Source organism: Pseudonaja textilis, chromosome 1 (assembly GCF_049901715.1).
Source record: "Pseudonaja textilis isolate UNSWEBS1 chromosome 1, rPseTex1.2, whole genome shotgun sequence".
Classification (NCBI taxonomy): domain Eukaryota; kingdom Metazoa; phylum Chordata; class Lepidosauria; order Squamata; family Elapidae; genus Pseudonaja; species Pseudonaja textilis.
The window spans coordinates 223265220-223290286 of NC_141990.1; the positions used below are offsets into that span (position 1 = coordinate 223265220).

General features: G+C 39.4%; 1 protein-coding gene across 5 annotated transcripts in view; it reads right to left on the reverse strand.

The window, feature by feature from the left end:
• Positions 1-25067, reverse strand: part of SPTB (spectrin beta, erythrocytic) — a 119560-nt gene that overhangs the window by 93064 nt on the left and 1429 nt on the right. For 3 of the 5 annotated variants that reach the window (XM_026708072.2, XM_087920649.1, XM_087920653.1), the window contains exon 2: positions 10242-10328. The exons of 1 other annotated variant lie outside the window; for it this stretch is intronic. The gene's annotated coding sequence lies outside the window, so the exon portion shown is untranslated. Of the gene's footprint in view, positions 1-10241; positions 10329-24490; positions 24568-25067 lie in introns of those variants that run through there. One more of the 5 variants, XM_087920650.1, reaches the window with a different exon arrangement.

Consider the following 25067-nt stretch of genomic DNA (forward strand, 5'->3'; position numbering starts at 1 on the left):
AATTTCTGACAAGATTACACTTTTAATTATGTTTTTGGACTAGGTCAAAATAGATAGTACCTGGCAGTTATAATTTATCTGAATACTGAGAAAGTCTGTGATCTGATTGTTAATAACTTTCTGATATAGATTTTGTTTTACTTTCATAAAGTTTTATATTTTGAATTGATATGGTTTATTTAGCTCCTAAATTATGAATACCGAATAAGAAAAAGTTTAGTAAGACATGGTTGGAATCAACTTTGTTTTAGAGATTGCCACATTTTGAACTGTAATAATTATATTAAAGTGACAATCTCCAAAACGATGTTGATGTAATTGAATCAAACACTGTATGTTAAAGATACCTATATATTTTCCTAGCATTCTCCCTAATATTTGTAACCTATCAAGATATTGAGATTTGAGGATTTTTTATAACAGAATACTGCATATTCTCAACAGGCATGGTTTTTCATTATCTGCTCAGTTACTACTAGATTGCCTGGAACAACAATACATAAGGCAAGTATAAACAGACCAGCATTTTCAAAAGGCCAGAATGGAGATTCAGGAGTGGGCTGCTACCAATTCGCCCCAGTTCGGGCAAACCGGTATCTAATTTTATGGTCGGTTCAGTAAATCCCACCCCTGGCTGGCCCCACCCTGCCCCACCCCTCCCAGGAGTCTCCATGCAGCCCGTTTTGGATGCCAGGTAAGTGCAGGGCCCACGCAGAGGCTCGGGGAGGGCGAAAAATGGGCCTCTTTGAGGTCCCCCCCCCCCCCATTTTTATGATTACCATATAGCAAAAGGAAAAATATTATGTAGCAAAGACACAATGTGAACATCCAATAACAAAAGTCTCAGGGGTGTTTTATCTGTGCAGATCTTTCAATTCCTTTTGATTTTCTTGGTGAAAATAAATTAAAGTTAAATACAAATTAAATGCAAATCAATTATGACAATATTGACAAATATTTGCAGGCTAACCTATATGCGAAGTAAATTGTATCTTTTTGAAGGACAGAACTTCAACTTGTCCCTGTCCACCCATCATATCCATTCTCTCCCCCTTTTATGTTCTAAAATAATTTAATTTTCTACAGAGACACTAATAGCCAGTTTTTATCATAACAAGTGAGTTGATTAATTCAGCAATATAAATCTACCATATTTTTTTCCCTCATTTGTAGTTCTTTAAAAGACAGCTATATATTGATTTCTCTTTCTTTCATATCCTTGATTGAGGTTTAAAATATTAACTAATGGAATATTATTCAAGATGTTTATTCAGCTACATATAGTTAGATATGAAGAATGCTCATGAGGATCTTGCCTATTTATGTCTGAATTTAAATACATTTTATTATGTATTTATGTATTTTATTATGTATTTAAAGAATTTCTATATGACTGATTGTAATGTACACAAAACTACATAAATACAATGATATAAATTCAAACATAATAAAACAGTTTTCAAACTTAGGTGTTAAAGAGGCCACACCATTCTTCAACAACAGTCAAAAGCTTTAACAGAAGTGTTCTGTCAACTGCTGCCCCCTTGAAAACTTAACAATTCATCTGGTTCTCCATAGTCAAGTAGTCACCATTCAGGGGTTTTTTTGAGGGGGGGACTTGAAAAAAAAAAGTACTCCAGCTCTCCTTCTTCTTATCTGTCTTTTGGAGAGACTTCTCAAACATGCCCCTCCTCCTGCGAAGGAGCCTTGGCTGGCCAGTGGCGGTCCAGAGGTTTTCAATCTGAGACGACTTGCCCCACACCAGGCAGAAGCAGCCTAGTCGGGAGGCCAAGAAAAATGCTGCCAGGAGGGCGAACAGCCCCCGCAAGGCCAGCATGGTGCCCACCACGGCCAAGAAGTGTCCCAGTAGCAGCTGGGCCAGCAGGCAGGGTGGATGGAGGCCAGGGTGAGCCAAGAGCTTGGCCCATTGCAGCTGTGGGCAAGCAGACAGTGTGACAGAGAGGGCAGGCCCAGCGGTAGCTGCACTCCACTCCCATTGCCCCCCACACTCGCCACCTCCTGCACGTCAAAAAAATAAGACCTCTCCCAAAATAAACCCGAGTGCTTATTTTCAAGACCAAAAGAAAATAAGACTGGATCTTATTTTCAGGGAAACACAGTATTAGATGAAAACACTTCAAATATCTGGGCAAATGTCATACAAAATAAGTTCAAATTCTGTTCTTTCTTTTTCCAAAGTGCATGGTTTCATAGTTTTAAGTTACAGAAAGGCAAATTTTGATTGAATTTTAGCTATATCTTCAATAAGAATACTTGACAATGAAACCAATTACCAACATTCTGTCTGGAATGTTTTAATTATTGATACTTGCAACCCTGGACTAAATGTTCTTTCCAATACCATGATTTTGTTATTCTATAAATATTCTCACTATTTTTGACAATCCCAAGACAGGAAGATCTTCAGGAGACACATCACAGAAGATAAATAATAGAAGATGCTGGATAACTTATGGTCCTTGTGCATCCATGTGGATTTTGCTATGACTGTTCATTAAGATTAGCATAACTATTATATCATAAGTGGCACAACCCTTAAGTTAATAACAGCAACAGGACAACAGCTTGTTGTATCTAAAATTCATAAATTTTTGGAAACCAAACTAAAAGTAGGCTTTCACCAAAATGCTGTTTTATATTATATTACTTGGCATCAAACCATTTGTAATCTAGGAATTCTTTTTCTTGGAAACTGTACGTATAACTTTCCTATTACAAGACAGCTGTGTTTTTAAATAGCCAATGAGAAAGATGGAGCATCTATGGCTCTCCAAAGAGAAATTATTTTTTAATTATTTTTAAAAAAAGCTTTATAAGAACTATCCAGAAAGGAACAAGCAATCCTAGATTCAAGTGAATATGCCAGGGTGAACATTCTTTAGGTATTACAACCCAAGTAAGATGTACCAACATGGGAACAGATTTAATGAAACAAACAATCTGCAAATATAAATCTGAACCATGAGAACAGATCAGTAACCAGAATTCTCAATAGGTTCTGAGCTGGTTAATCAAGGATCATGACAGATTCAATTATCTTTATTACGGCCCTAGATAAAAATGGGGAGATTAAATTTGTACATACTTCTAATTGAAGACTGTAGCATAGTCTCTCCTCTTCTTTTCAGGTTAAAAACAAAGCTATAACTTCTATTTGTCATTTTATTAGAATGACCTCGAGTCAGAAAAGTTCTCACTAAATAAGTATAGTTTATGTTTCTTGTATATCCAGTTGTAAATCCCCACAGAGGTTCAGAAGAAAACACAATTAAGTATAAAAATAAGCTTGATCTTTCTTGTTTTTAACTATGCCAGATGGCTGATCATGGGAGGCCTCAGATAATTCACCTTGGAAAATGTCTAAAGAAATACAGTAGTAATCATAAAATGCATGAAACCCATTCAAGCCAATGCAATTATGAAGGCTATAAGTGTAAGTCATTAACATCTAGATTGCAAGTTAATGGTTTATTTTTCAAAATAAGCAAGCAAATTGTTCAGAAGTTATATTACTTAAAAATATCCCTTGATATGGTCATATAAAGAGAACTTTTTTTTCACATTTAGAAAATAAGAGCAGTTTTAAAAGAGCCAGCCAGATCAAGCAATCCTAGATTCACAAGAATCAAATCACAGAAAGAAAATTCATCCTCTTCCTTGCCTATTACTGGGGAATGATACATTAAAACATTGTACATGAGATCAGCCTTCCTAACAATTTCTGGATCAGGTACAGTGACTGATAGTCCTAGATTTAATTGCTTTATTTATAGAGGTCACTACTTTGACTCACTAAAATAAAAAAACTAAATAAATACAACCATGTTTTAAACTGATCATTGCTAACTCAATTTACTATTATAATTGGTAATTGTAATTGTAAACCAGTACAATTGGCAACCAGTATAATTCTTTCTCAAGTTTCTCTCAATTTAGAATCAATCAAAATCTTATAATTGTCCATTGATATTACAGTTTCTGCTTATACACTTTTTTGGCACACGTAAAAGGTTTTATTTAGCATATTTGTATAGCACCTATTCATTTTTGTAAGAAAAGGCCGAAGAAAATACAAAAGAAGAAAATACAAACCTGTCATATTGTTCCTTCTGGGACAAGCAATGTTATGCAACTCTCAGAGTCTTTTGCTAGTAGCAAAAGAAATTAAATGTGAAAGAAAACAAAATCTAATCTAAATCTAGTTTATACCACCACCACTCACTATTCTTCATATTTCCCTATTTTTGCAAAGCATAATATCCTATATGTTGTGATTGGAAGGTCCAATCCTGTTAGGAACTTTGAATCTGATGACTGTTAGATCGTGGATTGACGTCAGAACCAGGGAACGTTACTCCCTTTAGTTTGATTTGATTGTGAAATGACTGTTGAATTTCAAAAGGGAATCTTAACAGTTTTGCTTGCAGTTTTGAATGAGAATGTTACAAGGGAGGACATTTGATTTGCAGGACCGGCCTGAACCTTCAACCTCCTCGGCTTCTCAATCAGGTTAACAGCCGGGAACGGTTGTTAATGAGGAACTTATGGAGTCTTCAGGTGAAAGTAATAATTTAGATAATCACTGGGTGGATGTCAGAAGAAACCAACGGGAGCACAGGAGGAGGGCAGATCAGTAATTAGCTGCTTCTCTATAAAAGGAAGAGGAATGACTCTGCACTCTTGTCGGGAACAAATTGTTTGCAAAGAGAACCGAAGACTTTGGCTTGGAGGATTTAAACCTGAAATATCTTGTTGGGACTTGGATTTATTTGGACTGTTAACTTGGACTATCTTGTGGAGGCTGGCTGCGGCTGTTATCAGTGAAGATTCCTGGTTGCTGCCTTTATTTGCGAGGACTGCTGCTTTCAGCCTTATCTGTTTATTTTTGGAAGGTGGGACATAACATTATTGTTCCCGACCCAAAACAAACCATCTTTCAGGTAAGATGGACTTATAAATCAACTCTGGTGTGTGAAGAGAAATATGTTTGCAGCGTATTTGTGAGATCAGAAAAAAAAAAAAAAAAAATTTGTTGCCTGACAGAGTCCGGGAAATCTGCCAAAAAATTGATTAATTTCCATTTAGCCTGATAAGAGTCCGGGAAGTCTGCCAAAAGACGGGACATCTGTGTTAATTTATTCCTTTGAATTCGGTGTTGTGTACGTTTGAATATTTTGAGCTTTGAAACTTCGTCTGCTCATCTGAGTTTATAGGTAAGACATTACATTTTTTGCTTTCAAGCCTGAAAAACTATCATCAAACCAAGATGGATACAAAAAAGCTGCAGAATTTGATCGAGCAGCAACAGTTACAGATAAATCAGCTCCTGCAAAGCAATGTGACGCTTCAGAATCAGGTAACACAATTGCTGAATTATGTTTCCAGCTTACCAAGCCCTGCTGCTGTTCCCCCTGCCCCTCCTGTGAGGAAAAGCCCAGTATCCATGCCGGAGAAATTTTCTGGGCAAATGGACATGTTTCTGGCATTTCTGGGGCAGTGTCAATTATTTATGTCCTGGAGGCCTGAAGACTTTCCAAATGATCGGGCCAGGACGGGATTCATTCTCAGCCTTTTGTCTGGGCAGGCTGCCAAATGGGCTACTCCCTTATTAGTACAGGATAGCCCATTATTAGACAATTTCCAGGGATTTCTACAACAAATAAGGGTAATGTTTGAGAACCCGATTAAATCACAAACTGTGGATAGACGGTTACGGGACATTACTCAGGGGAAACGTTCCCTTCAGGAATACGTTGCAGAATTTCGGGTGCTGTGTTTGGACTCCAACTGGAACGAACCGGCTCATATGGCTGCATTCCAGGAAGGCCTGTCTGATGCCATCAAAGATGAGCTGGTCCATGCAGAGAGGGCTTTAACTTTGGATGCATTGATAGTTCAGTGCTTACGAATTGAAGCTCGTTTGCAGCAACGTGGACGCAAACGGCTCAGTATGGAACCATCTTCATTTTTTCGTACACAACCCACGCCACCGAGAGTTTTCCAACCCATAGATATGACAGAGGAGCCGTTGGAGTTGGGAGCACTCCGCCCTCGCTTAACAGAGCAGGAACGTTCGAGACGGTTCCAGGAAGGCTTGTGCCTTTATTGCGGGGGTCTGGGACATTTTGTTAATTCCTGCAATCGGAGAGGGAACCGCAGACCCGTACCTGAAACCACTCTTGGCTCGTCAGGAAAACAGCGTAGACCTGATCTTAAGGAGGCCTTAGGTCTGGTACGTTTCACATCTAGGCCCCGCACTGAACCTGTTACAGATACTACAGTGGTTGGAATTTATGATTCACGATGGAAAAAGGGACGATTCCAGTACTTTGTGGGAAGAGTAGAAAATGAAACGGAGATCCGTCATTGGCAGGATGTGACCAAGGTACATGCCCCAGACCTTGTTCAAGATATCATGCAGAATTCCCTTCAAAACCACATCCTGAACGTAAGACTCGGGGGACGGGCCCTGAGGTGGGGATAGTGTTGTGATTGGAAGGTCCAATCCTGTTAGGAACTTTGAATCTGATGACTGTTAGATCGTGGATTGACGTCAGAACCAGGGAACGTTACTCCCTTTAGTTTGATTTGATTGTGAAATGACTGTTGAATTTCAAAAGGGAATCTTAACAGTTTTGCTTGCAGTTTTGAATGAGAATGTTACAAGGGAGGACATTTGATTTGCAGGACCGCCTGAACCTTCAACCTCCTCGCTTCTCAATCAGGTTAACAGCCGGGAACGGTTGTTAATGAGGAACTTATGGAGTCTTCAGGTGAAAGTAATAATTTAGATAATCACTGGGTGGATGTCAGAAGAAACCAACGGGAGCACAGGAGGAGGGCAGATCAGTAATTAGCTGCTTCTCTATAAAAGGAAGAGGAATGACTCTGCACTCTTGTCGGGAACAAATTGTTTGCAAAGAGAACCGAAGACTTTGGCTTGGAGGATTTAAACCTGAAATATCTTGTTGGGACTTGGATTTATTTGGACTGTTAACTTGGACTATCTTGTGGAGGCTGGCTGCGGCTGTTATCAGTGAAGATTCCTGGTTGCTGCCTTTATTTGCGAGGACTGCTGCTTTCAGCCTTATCTGTTTATTTTTGGAAGGTGGGACATAACACCTATATATACAGTATATATCCTAATTCATATAAATACTAATTAATATATTAACTTGATCTTTAACTTTTCTTCTTTTCTTAAGGATCTCAATCCCATGCAACCATGCCTTCTTAATGCCATCGTAGCTAAACATACTGCTTTCATACTGATCACTCTTCTATTCAATCCACATTCATTCTGCAATCATTCATTCTTTCCCCTATCCCTTATTTTATCACACATACTTAATTCTTCAAAAATCATCCCACAGAATTCAGTTTATTTTTATGTTTCTCTTGACATACACCATTCTTAATTTCATATGACAAAATTGGAAGGCATGCTGTACACTCTTATATGTAGTCATTTTTGCTTTTCATACATATCCCTTTTGCCTATGTAATGGCTCTTGCATGTTACACTGAGAGCTTCTGCCCAAGAAACAAATTCCTTGTGTGTCTAATCACACTTGGCCAAATAAAGTATTTTTTGTTTCTGTCAAAGTCATCTTCCTTATTCTGTGGAACATTTTTTGCTGAAAAGCAGTTTTGATCTACACATTCTCCATTCATCATAAAGGCAAGGCAACCTGCATTTTTCAGATTTTATTCATTTTACTTTCCATAAATTTTCAAATAGCATTCTGCCAAATACCCCACTAGCACAATTAATAATGCTCCTCTAGTTTTTGTACTCATTCTTATTAACTTTCCCTTTTTGTGCTCAATTCAATTAATTTGTTTTTTGAATAAAGATGTAATGGTATTATTGCAACTACCAGGGACAAATGCAGTCTTCACAAATTAAATAAGTTACACGGTTGGTCCATAAGTAAGCCATATTCATGAGATAAAAGGATATACCGTACATAGATACATATATAAGCCAAGGTAGAAATTCTGTACAATGTATTTGGGAGAAAGTCCAATTAAATAGAATTATAGTTAAATCAAACAAGATTATTAAATCGGATTATGATTTAGTCATTATACCAGATGTCTCCAAACTTGGCAACTTTAAGATTTGTGGACTTCAACTCCCAAAATATCTGGCTGGAGAATTCTGAGAGTTGAAGTCCACAAGTCTTAAAGTTGTCAAGTTTGGGGACCCCTGCATTAGATCTTCAAGCATTCATTTTCTATATTTTATCAACTGTGATTGAATTTCATAGCTGAAATCAAAGCTGAGTTTCAATATTTACACCTGAAGGGCGCATTTGGTTCCCAGTTAACTTTTTATTGAAGAAAACAATTATCAGACTTCAATATTTTTTATTCAGAAAAGTCTTTACTTTGACCATTGCAACGCTAGCAATATTGTTTGGGACAATATAATCTATCTCTTCTTGTTATCACAGTATACTATCTTGCATTACAATCACATTCTGCATACACTCCATCGATTTGAATATACCATCCCTCTGGATTAAAGGCTGTGTTCTTTCCTTACTTGTACAGAACAGACAAAGCAACCTATAGAATATACAGTAGTTTTAATCTCTGTTCAACCATACAGCTTGTTGGATGGCCTTGGATAAACTGCTCTACAAATAAAATTAAGAGACAGACATGGACAAGGAATAGGATAGCAAAGGTAATTAATCCATAAAGACAAAAGTTAAAGAAGAAAAATAGTCTCTAAATAACTATCTTCTGGACTGTTAAAAATGTAGTATTTTTCCTGACTATGACCATGTCCTTATCAATGAATTATATTATTTCAGACTTTACATTTCTCCAACATTGGCAGAGTAGCAGTTTAAGGTAAATTTCCTCCAACTTGAACGTAAATTATGGTAATAGCATGAACTAATTCAAGTAGTTTCTGTCATGCCCCTGTTGGAATCTGACTCAGAGGATGAAGCCAAACAGCTGACAGGGAGTGGGAGTGTGGTTCTGTTGGCTGTGGAAGAAACTGGGGAAGGGCAAAGTCCGGTTGGGTAGAGCAGAGAGAGGTAGAACAAGGGAGAGGGAATTCAGAGGAAGACCCAGGCCCACCCGCTTTTCATCCTAGGGCACGCAGGGAGGAACAAAGAGAGCAACGTGGGTTGCATGACTTCTGAGGGAGGAAAAGGCCCTGATTCCCTTCACTAACTGCAGCTGGGAAAACAATGTATAAAAAAGGAAGCTGTGTGCTGCAAGCTGTTGGGAGCAAAAGTGAATTTATCTTGTATCATTGTGGTTTATCTGTGTTCCTGGCGTCTTCCCAACTGTGTGAGTTTTGCCATGCTTTCAAGTCTGAAATTCTTTCCCCTACCCTGTCAAGCTAATTACTTCAGTTTGGTTTGTTTGGATTTTAAATTACAGTTTGTGTGTACCTTGTTTTGGCCTGAATTTTCTACATTTAAAGGCTATTCCTGGGAGAGTTTTTCTCCAGCTGAAGGTAACCTGGACATTGGGGGCAAAGTTGGAGATAATAAAGGAACTCTTATTGCTTATTTGACTGTGTTGCCTTTGTGCCATGACCCAGATCATCACAGTTTCCTTATAATACAGAGACAGTTGTTATTGATTGTTTTTTAATATATTCTTAATATTTCCAGTATTTTGTCCATCTATGCTCAAACAAGGTTGGTTTTATCACCAGCTAATGTTATGATATAAATACTGCACTCTATGTATGTGAGGAAGTGTTAGTATAAACTCATCATGTAAAGTAACAACTTCATGGCAGAATAAAGCCAAGGTGAATACTAATTCAGCAGACAATATCCATTGGGCTGTATTAGAACTGGGCAAAATTTACACTAGCATCTAGGAATTGCTAATTTTAAAAAAAATCTCAGGAACAAACTAATTCTCAATTGGACACCATAATTCTAAACTACTTTCAGTAATCCCCAAAAGACATACAGACTTGAATGTCTTGTGTCAATGCTCCACATATATCTTATACTAAAAATATAGTTACATAAAATAAATATCACACACAATATACATCTTATACTAGAAACAGATTATAGTTACAAAAAAATAAATATTACACACATATAAACACAGGGCTTGGAAATCTCCTTTTCATATATAATCTACTCAAAAAATTCAGAGCTTCCATTTTTCTTATTTTTTATTTCACACCCAAAATCTTTATTCATCTACTACTTAGAATTATATGTTACCTCAATCAGATGACTCTAAGCACCTGCTGTCAGTTACTGGGGAAAACATCATAAATCAATGTATCTTTTATTCGATCTCCAAAATCTCTGTGGGGAAAAAAACTCATTAATTTGACATCTTTTCTGAATTTCCCCAGGGAAAGTGCCACCCCCATTTCAGCAGGCAAGCTGTTCCAGCTAAACAGAGCCATAACAGGATGCTCACTTCCATGCTCCCATCTGTGTTGCCTAGAAGTGAATAGGGATTCACAACACATACACTCTATTATTGGGTCAGCAGTCTACATGGAGAAAAAGGTCTTGAAAGGTACCTTGTGACTAGTAAAATTCAATTTTATTTAACTTTAAGATCCATCTACACTGAGCTATGGTAAGTTGGCCTCTGGTGAACCAGCAAAGCATTTACGGTTAATGTTGCCGGTATTAATTGCATCATACAGTAAGCAGTTTTGCAAACAGCTTTCCAGAGGCAAAAATCATAATAGAAAGACAAAATAAGCCCTCGATTGTACTTTCCTCTAATACAGAGGTTTGCAAGGGAGAAAATTAAAGATTTTCTGTGATGGCAAACAAGTAGCTGCTACATTACAAATGTCTATATGTGACCAAAGGACGTGGCTTCTTGGGCAAACTGAGCTTTTCCCTAGAGACAGTAGACTTCACTAAAAGCAACAAGTAATGTAAGATGGTTTGTCTGACACAATAAGATCCATACACAAAATCTACTCCATTATGATTTATAGGAGCATTGCCATTAAAATGCTCATTGTACTGCTCCATAAGGCACACAATTGCATTAAAAATATTCCAACAAAGAAGGAAATACAGAAGTACTACAATTTAATGTTTCATAATTAATTTCCATTTTTAAATATAACTAAAATTATTTAATTAAATTGTACTCCAAAACCATATATCCCAATAGGATAATCCAGCTTCAATTTTAGTTTGCTATTGCTTATTCATTTTTATTTTCAATACTGGGAAGAATTTAAATTTCTATGCTTAAAAATATTCTGTAACTCAAAACTGTATTTGAGGTGAGTGCATTCAGCAGGTTCTGACCAGTTCTGGAGAACCGGTAGTGGAAATTTTGAGTAGTTTGGAGAACTGGCAAATTCCACCTCTGACTGGAGATTTTACAGTATCCTTCCCCTGCCACTCCCACCAAGCCACACCCACAGAACCGGTAGTAAAAAAAAATTGAATCCCACCACTGGGTGAGTGGGTTCGTTCTTTTTTGTTCTTTTCAATCTACATATGAGTTTCTTTTTTGTAAATTATACTGTAGCAATAACAATAAAAATTAAGATATGAAGCTGAACAGATAAGGCAAATATATATATTAAATTGTGCTTGTATGGAAATATGATAATTTGGAATCATTCTGTCTTTAAATAAGGTGTTTTACTGAGGTGTTTTATTGATTTCCTCAGAAAAGATCTCTTATGTTATTACATTCTATGCTTTGTTTGTGTATTGTTTTGTAAAACTTAATAAAATTTGTTTTAAAAAAACAATAAAAATTAATTTTAAAAACTTAAAAGTATTCATGCAAGTATTAACTGTTAAAAGATTTTATGTTGACAAAAAGCTAAGAGCCGAAGAAGAAAATCTAGATGCTACCAGAAAGAAGCACTGCTACAATGTATCAGGGTTTCTGCTGCAAACATGTTGGAAAAAAACTATTTGTAGAGTTAACAATCTTGACCTTGAAAAAATGTTTGTGCAAGCAAAAAAAAAAAAAAGGCTTGGTGGATTTACAGAGTTGTTATTACAACAGACCCCAAAGAAGACAAAATAAAATAAGTTACACTACACAACATACATAAAATGAGGTGTTTAAATTGATTTTATGATTCACAAATAACTGCATGTGATTTTTCCAATGCAATGACATAGCCAAGATTAAAATAAATTGAAATAGGACAATAAAAATTTACCCATTTTCAGTATCAGATATCAATTAGAAAATTATACAGTGTTCTGCGTTGAACATTTAAGTGAATGTAGAAAATGGGTTTTCTATACTCTGCAGCCTGCATCTTAAGTATAAAAAAATATTTTGTTCGCTTCTAGATATTAGTAAGTACTGCTACATTTTGATAAATAACAGATTTTTTTTTAAAAAAAGAACTTGGACTTGTTACACTTTTAATAGTGTCAAACAGGGAACTTCAGAGATTAAACTGTTTACTCAATACATATGGTTCCCATTTGCTACACCAATATTTCTACACGTTTATCCTATGATAAACTTGATATAAAGCACTGAATTTAAATGTGTGCATACTCATATACACCCCCTGCCCACGTACACTTTTAAAGGGATAGAAAACTATGGATTACATTAAAGGATAGAACTCAACATTTTGTGATATGACTTTTGATCCTGCAGAATTATGTTAAAGCTAAATGAGAAGCCTAATTGCTCATCTATATGAATACACTTGAACTCCAATGCTACAAAGATTTTTCTGGATTACATTTGATCCCACTGCATAAGTGATCTAAGGTCACTCATGGAAAAAGTGAATGTTGAACATGAATATTTGGTGTCAGGTCACACCACCATACTTTTCTGTCACTAGGACCACATTTGTTCAATAAGGAATAGCCAGGAAATGACACTGTGGAAAGGAGGGTGGAATTTTTCACATTTCATTCTAGGGAGATTTTATTTTACCTTAAAATAGGTATATTAAGCCCATTGGAGGTTCAATATATCTTTTTCAATATTTACTTTTGTTTCCCCAAAGGACTGAATTTTGGCAAGCTTCAGTGATGCAATCTTTGGAAGATCTAATATCACAAAAAAAGAGACAAAGAAGAAAAAATGAGCCCAGCTGTTTCATTAGCTATTAATATTTCTGATGCTGTAATGTCTAATATTCTCCTCCACGCTGCTTCGAGAGTCCAGGATGGGTTAGACTCCTCCCTATTACATAATAGAGCTGAGTCTGCCGTATATAAAGGCTAACCTCTTGCCAGATGCCCAGCTTTGACTCAGCTCCTTAGTCAATCGAGCTTCGTGTCTAGAAAGCAAGTTGTTTTATAGCGAAAGCACAGCAGAATTTGATAAATAGCAGATTCTGTAGGAGTTTTCTTTTTTACCTTAATAATCACTGACACAGTTCTCGGGGCTCCGATTGACTGTGCCAACTGGAGAATGGGGATCCACTCACCGGCAGCATTGGGGAATCCGACGCTGCCTCCAGGAGGCTGTGGACAAGGGCAGAGCTGAGAAACGTCCCATGCAGCCTCCTGAGCGAGTTCGGGCTGCGGTGGCAAGCAGCACTCACCAGCGGCGCCTCTCAGCTGATTCTTAAGAGGCTGCTGCTCGTCGCTGAAATCCTCTTTTGTAGCTCAGGGCTTTCCTCGCCTAATGAGCTACAGAGGCTCTTGAAGCCTTTCCCAGAGCCTCTCTATGTGCGGGCAGCCATTTTGATTCGGCAGCCATTATGCATGTGGTGGATGGCCATTTTTAATTGGCTTAGGCCCTATTAATTTAGTTATATTATATATGATGCTAATTTTATTGGAGTAGATCCAATTATAGGCGACACATATTGAAGGTTGTTTCCAGTGCCTCTTGTGTCCTCCTACTTATCATCATGGAACCTAGCAGAGCAGCTGAAGGTTTGGGCCTAGAGGAACAGGGTCCTCAGGCCCAGAAGAGAAAAAGAAAGAGGCAGCGAGGCAATTTAACACGAAGAGAGGCTGCTGCAAGAATCAAAGCCAAAGCCCTCACTCCAAAGAAAACATCTCAGGCTGAATTAAAGGCTGAAAAGAGGAGGCATGCTGCTCTTGAGAGGCAGCTTGAGAAAACCCTGGACCAGATGAGATGTTTGGAGCAAGCTTCCCTCCCAGGGGAAGCACAGGTTGGACAGTGTGTGGGGTCCAGGGAAGGGGTGGCACACTCTAGTTCCTTCTCTTATACCCAAACCTGGTTTCCTGTGGAAGCAGAGGAGGAAATGGGCCCCTAAGACCTTAGCAGATCTGGGCCCAATTTTCAACAGGCTTCTTTAGTTCCATCTCCTAGCCAGCCATCTCAGGGGAGTCATAGGCATAGGCCCAAAGCTACCTTCACTCCCATTGCTGCTGGCCTACACCCTGGTGAAGCCCCCTCGGGCAGTGGTTCCTCTGACATTTCATTGGTAGTGTCTTCTGCCATTCAATGGGGTTTAGCAGAGGGTTTCCAACAGTTCCTTCGTCCCATGGGGAGGGGTCAAGATTGGTTCCCCAACCCTTCTCTAGGGGCTCCTCTCAAACATAGGGAATACTCCAGATTTCAGGAGGTTAGTGGACCCTCTACTCAATCTGACTGGGGAGACTATGAGGAGAGGCAGTACTCATACCCTTCTGAGAGCAGTCCTTCCTCAGGGTCAGAGGAAGAAGAGGGCGAAATCAGAGACCCTTATATGTCAGAAGCAGGAAGTTTTATCCAGGATCAGCCTCCTTCGATGGCAGTCTTTAAACCCCTTTTACAAAAGGCATTGGTCACCACCCAACTGACCCCAGAGGAGGTGGCCCCAGAACCCCAGAGGGATTCTTCTGCCCAAGGGGATTCTCTTTTCTCTAAACCTGTGGTCTACACAGAGGTCCTCCCCTCTCTTCTGTTGTTTCTGGACCTTGTCAAAGAACAATGTGCCACTCCTGCTGCTGGGCCTACACCTTCATCTCATGATCGGCGTTTCTACAATGTAAGACCTGCCCTGGCCTTTATCCTTGTGGTCCCTTCAGTGGATGCTCCAGTAGTGGCCTCCTTCTCCTCCTCTGGTACCCCAACTGAACCAGAGGACGTGCTCAAGGCCAAGGACAAAAGATCGGAGCAAACGCTCAAACGTAACCATCAGGCCTCGGCTTGGGCTGTTTGGGCCTCGACAGCAGCGTCATTTTTTACTAGAGCATCAATCCGCTGGCTGCATCAGTTACAGGAGCGCCTTCCTCTGTCTGATTTTAGATCTCACCAAGATCTTAACAAAATCATTGCAGTGGCTCAATTTACAGTTGATGCCACCCTGAAGTCAGCCAAGTTTGCCTCTAGAGCCATGGCTTCCTCGGTCACTGCGAGGTGACTACTTTGGCTCTGTAACTGACAATCCGACTCACACTGTAAGTGGAAGCTAGCATTGGCTCCTTGTGCTGGTGAGAAGCTATTCGGTGAGGTCCTGGATCCATATTTAGTTGAGACCAGGGATAAGAGAAAAGTCCTCTCGTTGACGGGTAAGAGGGTGGACTACCGCCCAGCTCCTTATTTCTGGCCTCCACCTTTTCAGGCTGTTCCTTCCTCTCGCTTCCCCCGGCATCTGAGGGCTCAACGTCCTGAGGCGTCTGGCAGACAGCAGCACCAATAAACAGATAAATGGCCCTTTCGAGGAGGAGGAGGAGGCTGTGCCTTCAGACGCTCCAAATAAATGCCTATTTTCCCCTTCCCATCGTAGGTCTGGCCTTCTTTGCCACCAAATGGGAGGAATCTACATCGGATGCCTGGGTCCTCAGGACAATCAGATCAGGTCTGCAGCTGGAATTCCTCTTGCCTCCCCCAGAGCATTTTGTGACCTGCCTCAGTTTCACGGGATAGGGCCGAACAGGTCCTGGTGGAATCGGCCATCAAGCATCTGGTTGAAATTAGGGCCATTCAACCTGTTCCTGTGGACCAACAAGGCGGGGGTTTTATTCCAGGCTTTTTGTGGTCCCAAAGGCATCTGAGGGGTGGTGTGCCATTCTTCACCTCAAGTTTTTAAACAGGTTCGTCCCATACAGGCATTTCAAAATGCAGAACTTGCATTCCATCCTAGAGAGCATTCCGGAGGGCGAAACTCCTCTCTTCCATAGACCTTACGGAGGACAACCTCCATATTCCTATCTGGAGTCATCACCGCCAGTTTCTTTATTTTTCCTATCAGCACAGACACTTCCAATACTAGGCCCTTCCTTTCAGGCTGTTGTCGGCTCCCAGAGTTTTCACTAAAGTGCTGGCAGTGTTCGGGCGGTTCCTGTCAGACTTCAGTGTTACCTGGACGACATCTTAATCCAGTCCACATTGCGCCAATCTGCTCTACGAACCTACAATTGACGATGCAACTTCTGCAGGACCACGGCTTTTCTCTCAATGTGAAGAAAAGCCATCTTACTCTCATGACCAGACTTCCCCATCTAGGTGCCATCATCAACATGTCCCTTTGGGAGGTCTTCCTCTCCCCTTCCTCAGGTAATTGCTTTGTTCCGATCTTTGGTACGGAAGCAGGTACCATTGGAGCTATCTAGTGTGGAAGCAGGCCCAAGGAACAATAGAAATACAGGAGATCATTTTTCCCAGTAATTTAGACAAATCGGCTAGAGGAAGAGGGTTCTGATAAGTTGAACTAAGTTCTTAAAGCTCTCCTGTCTCTCAGAGGATAGAAACACTCTTCCTACGACTGTGTCTATCATCGAACCTAAGTGAGTTAAGCGGGTTGAAGGAGACAAATGACTCTTTGCCCAATTAATGGAAAAACAATAGTGTTGGAGGGTCTGCAATGTAACTTGAGTAGCCAATTCTGCTTGCCTGGATGAGGAAGATAAGTTCAAAATGTCATCCAGGCAGCACTGGAGCCTCACTGGAGTGCTCCTAAGGTGTGTGGCTAGAGCTGCCAGAATCTTTGTAAAAGTCCTTGGGGCAGATGACAACCCAAAGGGCAGGGCGATGTATTCAAAATGTTGGTTGTTATAGCAGAATCTGATAAATTTGGTGTGTAACGGTCTAATTGGTATGTGAAAGTAGGCCTCTGTTAAATCGATGGAAGTCAAAAAATCACCCTTTCTTATGCTAAGCAGAATGGATTGTGACATACTCATTTTAAATTTGCGATAGACTAGAGTACGGTTGAGACGTTTTAAATCTAGGGTAGCCCTCCATCCCCCTGAACTCTTGGGGACTACAAAAAGTACTGAGTAGAACTCCTGTCCTTGTTGATCCTGGGCTTCTGGTTGGATGGCCTTAATTTCCAGTAAGTGGTTGATCGCTGTCTCCATCATGTTCCTTTTAACAGGATCCCAGGAGATAGGACAGTTCATGAAAAAGTTCAGGGGTGTGGAGAACTCTAGAGCCAGGCCAAATCTGATAGTGTCACAAACCCAGGAATCCGATGTGGAAGAGTCTCATCGGTCTGCAAAGAGCCTTAATCGTCCTCCAATGGGAGTGAAATCCCTGAATTTATCGTGGACGGCGAAAACTTCTGTTTCCTGTTCCCCTAAAAGGTCTCTTCCCTTGTCCGCCCCTCCGAGGCCTGTTGGAGAATTCCAATCTGTCAGACAGCTGGGCTCCCCTGTATCCCAGTGTTCTCTGGAATCTGGGAGAGAATGGGCCTTGGTAATAGGGACAAAAGGAGCCTCTCCAAAAGGGCTGAAAGTTTCTGCTGTCAGAATGACAAAGGAGGGAGGGGAAAATCTTCTTCTTGCTTCTGGTCTCGATTAGTAGCGGATCCAGGGCAGCGGCAAACAATTTATGACCTGAAATTCGGGAAGAGGCAAGCTTCCATTTCTGTTTGGTATCAGCTTGCCAATGTCTGCCATAGTAATCTGCGGGCTGTAACCTGCGATGCCATGGCTTGAGCTGAAAATTTGACCAAATTGAATGAGGCATCTGCAGAAAACTCTGCGGCTGAAATCAGTTTGGCGATGTCCTGGTGCGCCCTAATATTAGAATTTGGTATGGTGTCCCTCAGGTGATGGAGCCATCTGAGAGTGAAGAAGGATGCGGCTGTTGCTGCCCTTATGGCCCACGCATCAGACTGATGTGCCTTTTGGAGGGCTATCTCAGCTTTCTTTTCCTCCGGATTAAGGGCCTCCTCCGCTTCAGTGGGAATGGCAGAGGAGGATGCTAGGGCCACCACTGGCTCATCTACTTCAGGGGTATTCAAGGAATTAGACAATTCAGAAACTAAATTAAAGAATTTCTTATCAAAGGTTGTAGGGGCTGGATACACTGCTGCTGAGGTCCACTGTTTCTGGATAAGATCTGAAAACATTTGCGGAACTGGAATAACAGCAACCTCATTAATAGGTTGTGAGAAAATCAAATCCTCCAATTCTTCTTGAGGTTCTGGTGGTTGGGCGGAGGGAGACTTTTCAAGGCGAGCTGTGGTTTTGGCCTTGAAGAGGAGAGATTTAAAAAGCTGTGGACGAAATAGCCCTGTAAAAGTGGATTGGTCGGGCTTAAGGTCCTCGTCATCAGATATCCCTCTTTCTAGCATTTTCTCCTCCAAGGGAACTTTGCTTTTGTGAATTGATACTGCGTCTACTTGCTCCATTTGGGGCTCACTTTCTCCCTCCTCCTGTAAGTCATGTGGATGCATATGTGAAATTATAGAAAGCTCCCCTTGAGAAGGTACCTGAGGATAGTGCAAATCAGTTCTGCATAGAGATGTTACTGACTGTGAGTCGCATTCCGACACTGGCATCTGCCTGGCCATCATGGATTGTTGTACCCCAGCTGCGAATCCTCTGCGGATTACAAGCTCCATCCATGCTTTCATCGTTTCTGGAACTCGTCTGGCAGGAACTCCTCCTGGTGTAGACCAGCCGCTGTTGGAGTGAAGGTGGACTCAGGGGCTCACCTGGGAATATGTACCGCCTGGTGAGGCCTGTACAGTGCTAGCCGGCCTGGGTGGCGTGGATAGGTCTAAAGCTACTGGTGTTTGTTGAGTCTGAGACAGTGGAATTGGAGGCTGGGAAGTTCTTCCAGCCTTCCTGGTGCATTTGTCAATTTGCTTTTCCAGTGCCTTCTGGCATCGGGCAGCATTTTTTTTCTGCAGCCTTTGAAGGACCCTTAGCTTTTTTGGATTTATCTAGGGTCCGTGCCTTAGCGCCACCTCTGTTTGCTATTGCAATTTTTCATTTACCCTATCTATGAGGTAATCTGTATAGGGTATGAATATGTGTATGTATGCTTGTGTGTGTGTGTGTGTGTGTGTGTGTGTGTGTATAGATAGATATATAGATATAGATGTATAGATGTATAGATATATAGATATAGATATATGTTTTTGTAGATTTTCATGGGTACAGGTATGTAGGTCTAGGTGTGTTCAGGTCTTTTCCCGTGTAAGATTATCTTGGCGACGTTTCGGCGAGGTCCCACTCGCCATCCTCAGGCTGGTGCTTTCGGCTTCGTGCCAGTGCACGAAAAGATGGAAAAGAGATCAAAACACAAATGATCCAGGAGATTACAACGCAGGACCCAGGATACCACAACAAAAGAACTTGCAAGCCCATCACACAACCCATTACCCAAGCCATTAAAAAATGAGAAGCTAATGGAAAAAAGATCAAAACAAACGACCCAGGAGATTACAGCACAAGATCCAGGATAGCTCCACAACAAAACTCACAAGGCCATCACACAGCCCATTACACCAACATCAACTCCATCAACCAATCAAGAGGCAGCAGTGCAGCCAACCAGCCCAGCACACCAGCCCCCCCCCCCACCAGTATTTATAGAGAGACGGCAGCTCCGATCACACACTGCTTGCACTGGCACGAAGCTGAAAGCACCAGCCTGAGGATGGCGAGTGGGACCTCACCGAAGCGTCGCCAAGATACTCTTAATCTTACACGGGAAAAGACCCAAACACACCTAGACCTACAGAGAGAGAGAGAGAGAGAGAGAGAGAGAGAGAGAGAGAGATACATACATACATACATACATACATACATATGTTTTCGCGGGTATTTACATGTATGGTATTCAGCTTTGTTCGGGTATTTTCCCAAGTCATTATAGTTGTGCTTTTAAAGTTGTAGCAACGTTTCGGCGGAATCTCATCTGCCATCATCAGGCTTCTGTATTGTGTTCGTCTGTGAGTCAGACTTTCTATAAGCTGTGTTGAGCTACGGGGAAATTAAGGCCTCTCACATGATGCTATGTGAAAATGGCGGTGTCCTATAGATTGTGCGCCAAAATAACTGTCGGCCTCATTTAAGATGGCGCTGGCCAGTTTTTGGCCCCAACACAGTGGTAATCTTCGCCGCTCAGTCTTTCAAGGGAAAAAAAACGGTTATTGTGCGACTGAGTGATGAAGAGGGGACAAGATGGGCTCCACCGCTACCGCCCCTGTGTACACCTGGGGGAGGAATCACCACTGGCAAAGGAAATTAGAGAAAAAATGAGCGTGCTCTATTTAAAACGGCTCCAAGATCAAATCGCAATGGCAAAACAGAAGCGTTCGGTGAAGGAATAGCAAACCGCAATCTCTGAAGAAGGCGCTGCTATCGAAAGACGGATCGAATTTATGATCACTATGGGCACCAATGTAGCCCGATCACCAAGGCGATCTGCTGTTCATTCCGACTGCTTTCTCCCTAATTGCAGTCAGGACTTTAGAAATATAAAAAATGTAGAAGTCTGTCAAGTTAGGAGTATGCAAACCTGAAATGTTCCAGCTCCGGCCAAGGATAAGCTGCCTATCACACCAAAGGCTGAGCTAAAACTGTGGGACGCCAGGGAGGAGTAGCAGCTTCCTGACAATTAAGCCCAGCCTATCCGAGCAGAGACTAAGCACCTCCCACTCTCTGGATGCTCGAAGCTGCTCAATGGAGAACAACCTATTCTCCAAAGCACACGATGGCAGGACAAGAAGTAAAGGATGGAAACTAATCAAGGAGAGAACCCAGCTAGAAATCAGAAGAAATTTCCTGACATTTAGAACAATTAATCAGTGTAACAGCTTGCCTCCAGAAGTCATGGGAGCTCCATCACTAAAGGTTTTTAAGAAAAGATTGGACAGCCCTTTTTCTGAAATGGTATAGGATCTCCCGCTTAAACAGGGCTTGGACTAGAAGACCTCCAAGGTCCCTTCCAACACTGTTATTCTGTTAGTTCTGTCTAACTTTTATACTAATAATCCTCATGGTTGAAACTGCTAACTAGAAACATTTCATACTCTGAAATAATGAATTATTTCTATTTTCAAATGCTCAGTCATTTGATATGATTATTTGAAACAAAACCGAACAATCACAATTCAATAAATTAGAAAGGTTATAGTATCTGTTCCCTTGAAAAATTGTGTTGTCAGATACAAGTGATCAACTCCATATGCGCACAGTTCAAGCTAACTACTTTATTGTATTCTGCTTATAGCACAAGAAACTCCCAAGCTGCTTGCCTTCCATTGGGAATAGACAGATAAAATTCCATGGAGGTTAAGGGGGAGGGGTTCTTGTGGCTGGATTTCTATGGCTGTATAGTGATTCAAAGCTAATTTCCCACCTGATCCATCCTCCATGACTGGCTGGGCAATTCCCAACATCTCTCATGAAAAACTCTACTTAATTATCACCTTTATGGTTTTCAAAACAACACTGTAATAACTGGAACAGTATCCAAACTTTTGTACCTCTAATATGAACTATTTATCTTATATAAATAATAAACATGCAGTCATACAATAAATATGCATTCAAATTTGTACAAGATGCCATGTTTAGGAATTCATTAAAATTTACAATTTGATCAGAGATGACTCAACTTTAGCATGTGATTATTGCTTACAGAAGAAAACTATTTTTCCATGCTAATTATTTTGTCAAATCTCATATAAAATCTGCAGGTATACATGATTATTTATTATCAAGTCAGTAAAATTAAGGTCCAGATTACTTAGTTCGCACTAAGGTATTAGTTCCTAGAGATGAATTCACTAATTGCCGAATCTTCAAAATCGATCCATACAACAAGTTTACTTTCTAATTAGTGAACCTGCTGTGCTTATTATAAAATTATTTCAAATTGAAAGCTACTATTGAAAGCTACTATAATATGCAAAGAAATATGCACGTTTTTTCCAATTAATAAAACGCAATTTTACTCATAACAAAATCAAAGGAAAGCAAGTGCACATCTTTAAATATCCTGGTTTTAGAAATGTATCTTTGTGTTTTCACATAAAATAAAATACAATCATAACTATGCTTGAAATACTGCATACTGCATCAGATTGCATGCTATCTTCTATGCTCAGAAAGTATTATCCTTTAATTTGTATGAAAGTTTGTAGCTAAACTATTATATTGGAGTCACAACCTATAAGAGACACAAAATATGGTTTTACTTTGATTTCAATAACTAGATAGTTCTCAACTTACAATCACAATTGAGCCCAAACTTTCTGTTGCTAAGCAAGATACTTGTTAAGTGAATTTTGCCCCATTTTATGACCTTTTTTGCCATAGTTGTTAGTTAGTAGTATATTTGTTAAGTGAATATGGCTTCCCCATTGACTTTGCTTGTCAGAAGGTTGCAAAAGGTAATCACATGATCCTGGGACACAGCAAATGTCATAAATATGAGCCAGTTTTCAAGTGTCTGAATTTTAATCATGTAACCATGGAGATTCTGCAATGGTCATAAATGTGAAAAGCAGTGATAAGTCATTTTTCTCAGTGCTGTTGTAGCTTTGAATAGCCATTAAATAAACTGTTGTTAGCCAAGGATTATCTCTATGTGCCCTAAATAATTTAAATGCAGAAAGTACAATGTTATAATGAACAGAAAATGGTTTACATGTACATGTTCATTTCCTGACACAATCACTTAAGAGTCATTAGATTAGAAATTAGCCTGAAATTTTGGCAAACCACAGAATATATGTATATGTACAGTAGTACTATATGTACTTACAGTATACTATATGTACCTACTTTAAAGTGACTCCCTATATTCTGCAAGAGAAGAAACTAAACAAACTTTGAGCAAACATGATTCTTACTGATCCTAGCCACTTACACCTTCTTATTAAGAATAAATGGTATCTTCTTCTATTTGAAGAAATAGTATAGCATGTGTAAACCATCTTGGTTCTATCTCAGTTCTTAAAATCAAGAACTCCTTCCACTGAAAATGTCAGTAAGAATGAAATTGAACCTTGCACATCTGCCAAAACTGTTCTCAATTACAGCAATATTATTGAAAGATACAACACACTGTGATTGCCCAGCTCCTAATATGCCTCCAATTTACTGGGGTTATGAAATGTGTTAATATGACGTAAGGATAGATAGAATACATCCTTTGTATATAGAAACCCTCAGGTTCTACATCTGGTGTCTAAACTCTCAAACATTAATTGGGATTAGAAATGAACATTCACTAAATCAAATGTTCTATGTTCTGATTAATAAGGGCAGAAAAAGATTAAGGTGATACCCAAAAAACCCAATGCACTTTTGTTTTCAAATGTATATCTTATAATTAGGTATTTTAAAGCAGTTAGCCTTTTTCTTTTTGCTGTCCTGTCTAAGAAGGTAGACCAGATTGTAACTCAATTCTGTTTAAAAAACAGCCTCCAAGTCTCATTATCAACATAACCATCTATTTTTACCCCAGGCATTTTTAATAGATATGAAAACCGTCTGTCTTGACAGTCATTGTTGGCAATAACTGGGTTACCTGAATCAACCATCTAACTCCATAAGAGAGTATCCCCTATTGCACAGAGTACAGTAATTGTATGTCAGGATCTTTGATTAAGAACAATATTTTCCAAATCAGTCAATGAACAGAAAACATGAATGAAAGTCACAAAGCAAATGTTCATGTAGCTTGTGCACATGTGGTAGTATCAAGGCAGTTGGGATTAAAAGTAGATCTTGGAGTTTACTGTAGATAGAGCTTAGAAGTGTAAGATTATTTTAAGACTATCATATATAGATGACTTGTATCAGAGAAAAGTTGGAAAGCAACCAAAGCACAGCCTAACAGGCACAAATATTCATGCAATCTCCTATTAAAGGTAGCATGGCAAGATTTCTAAAAACACATCTCATATCTATGTTTCTGTCTCTGCCCTATTCTTAATATAAGAATAGTATAATATAAGAATAATATATTTTCTTACCTTCAGTTTATTTTGACTAAATCCAAATGAAACATTTCAGTTTAAACATTTTGAAAGAATCATTATTTATTATCATGCTGACAGGTAATAATAAATATAAAGAAAATGAATTAGCCATGAAATGTATTACATTGTTCCGTATTTAGCTTAGATCCTATCTCCTTTAAATAAATATCAAAGTGTAGGGTATGAACAAGAATGCAAGATCATGCAATATGGTAACTGACAGAATTCTTCAGCAACAAGACAAATGCAGTTTTATAACATGGGCAACATATCTGTTACACCAATACTTTCACATCAATACTTTTATAACATGGGTAACATATCTGTTACACCAATACTTTCTAACAGAGAAACTTGTACAAGAAGATTCCCCAAGAAGCCAAACAAGTCCATTTTTGTCCATTACTTGTCAATTTCAAGGTTCTGCTCCTCCCTAAGTTGATGTTGCAAGTTGGAAAAAAAAATAGAGAAAAATATTCATGTCTATCTCAGCTTTTCCCAATTTAGCAACCTATATTACAAATTCAATTCTAACTAAGAATGGATAATGATGGGCCTTATAGTTCAACACTTCTTAAGTGCCCCAGTACATTAAAATAAACTATGCAGTTAAAATTAAAGGCAATATTTTAAACTTCAGAATGGAACAGTTACACCTTCTTAAATCCATTTTATATACCATATGTGCAAATTTGAAATAAAAATAAAACATTCTAAATCAAAGTTAGTTTACTAAAACATTTCTCATTCTTTTATACAATATGGCTTTTAAAATAATCATCCTACCACTTTAAGTGTTCAGAAAGAAAGAGGGAGTAATGTGATGTTCATTTGTTTATTTTAAATATTCATATGGTAAAAAGTAACACAATGAAACAGAAATCTAATAAACCAAACTTAAAATTGACACATTCAATAAATAATTTCAGTGGAGAAA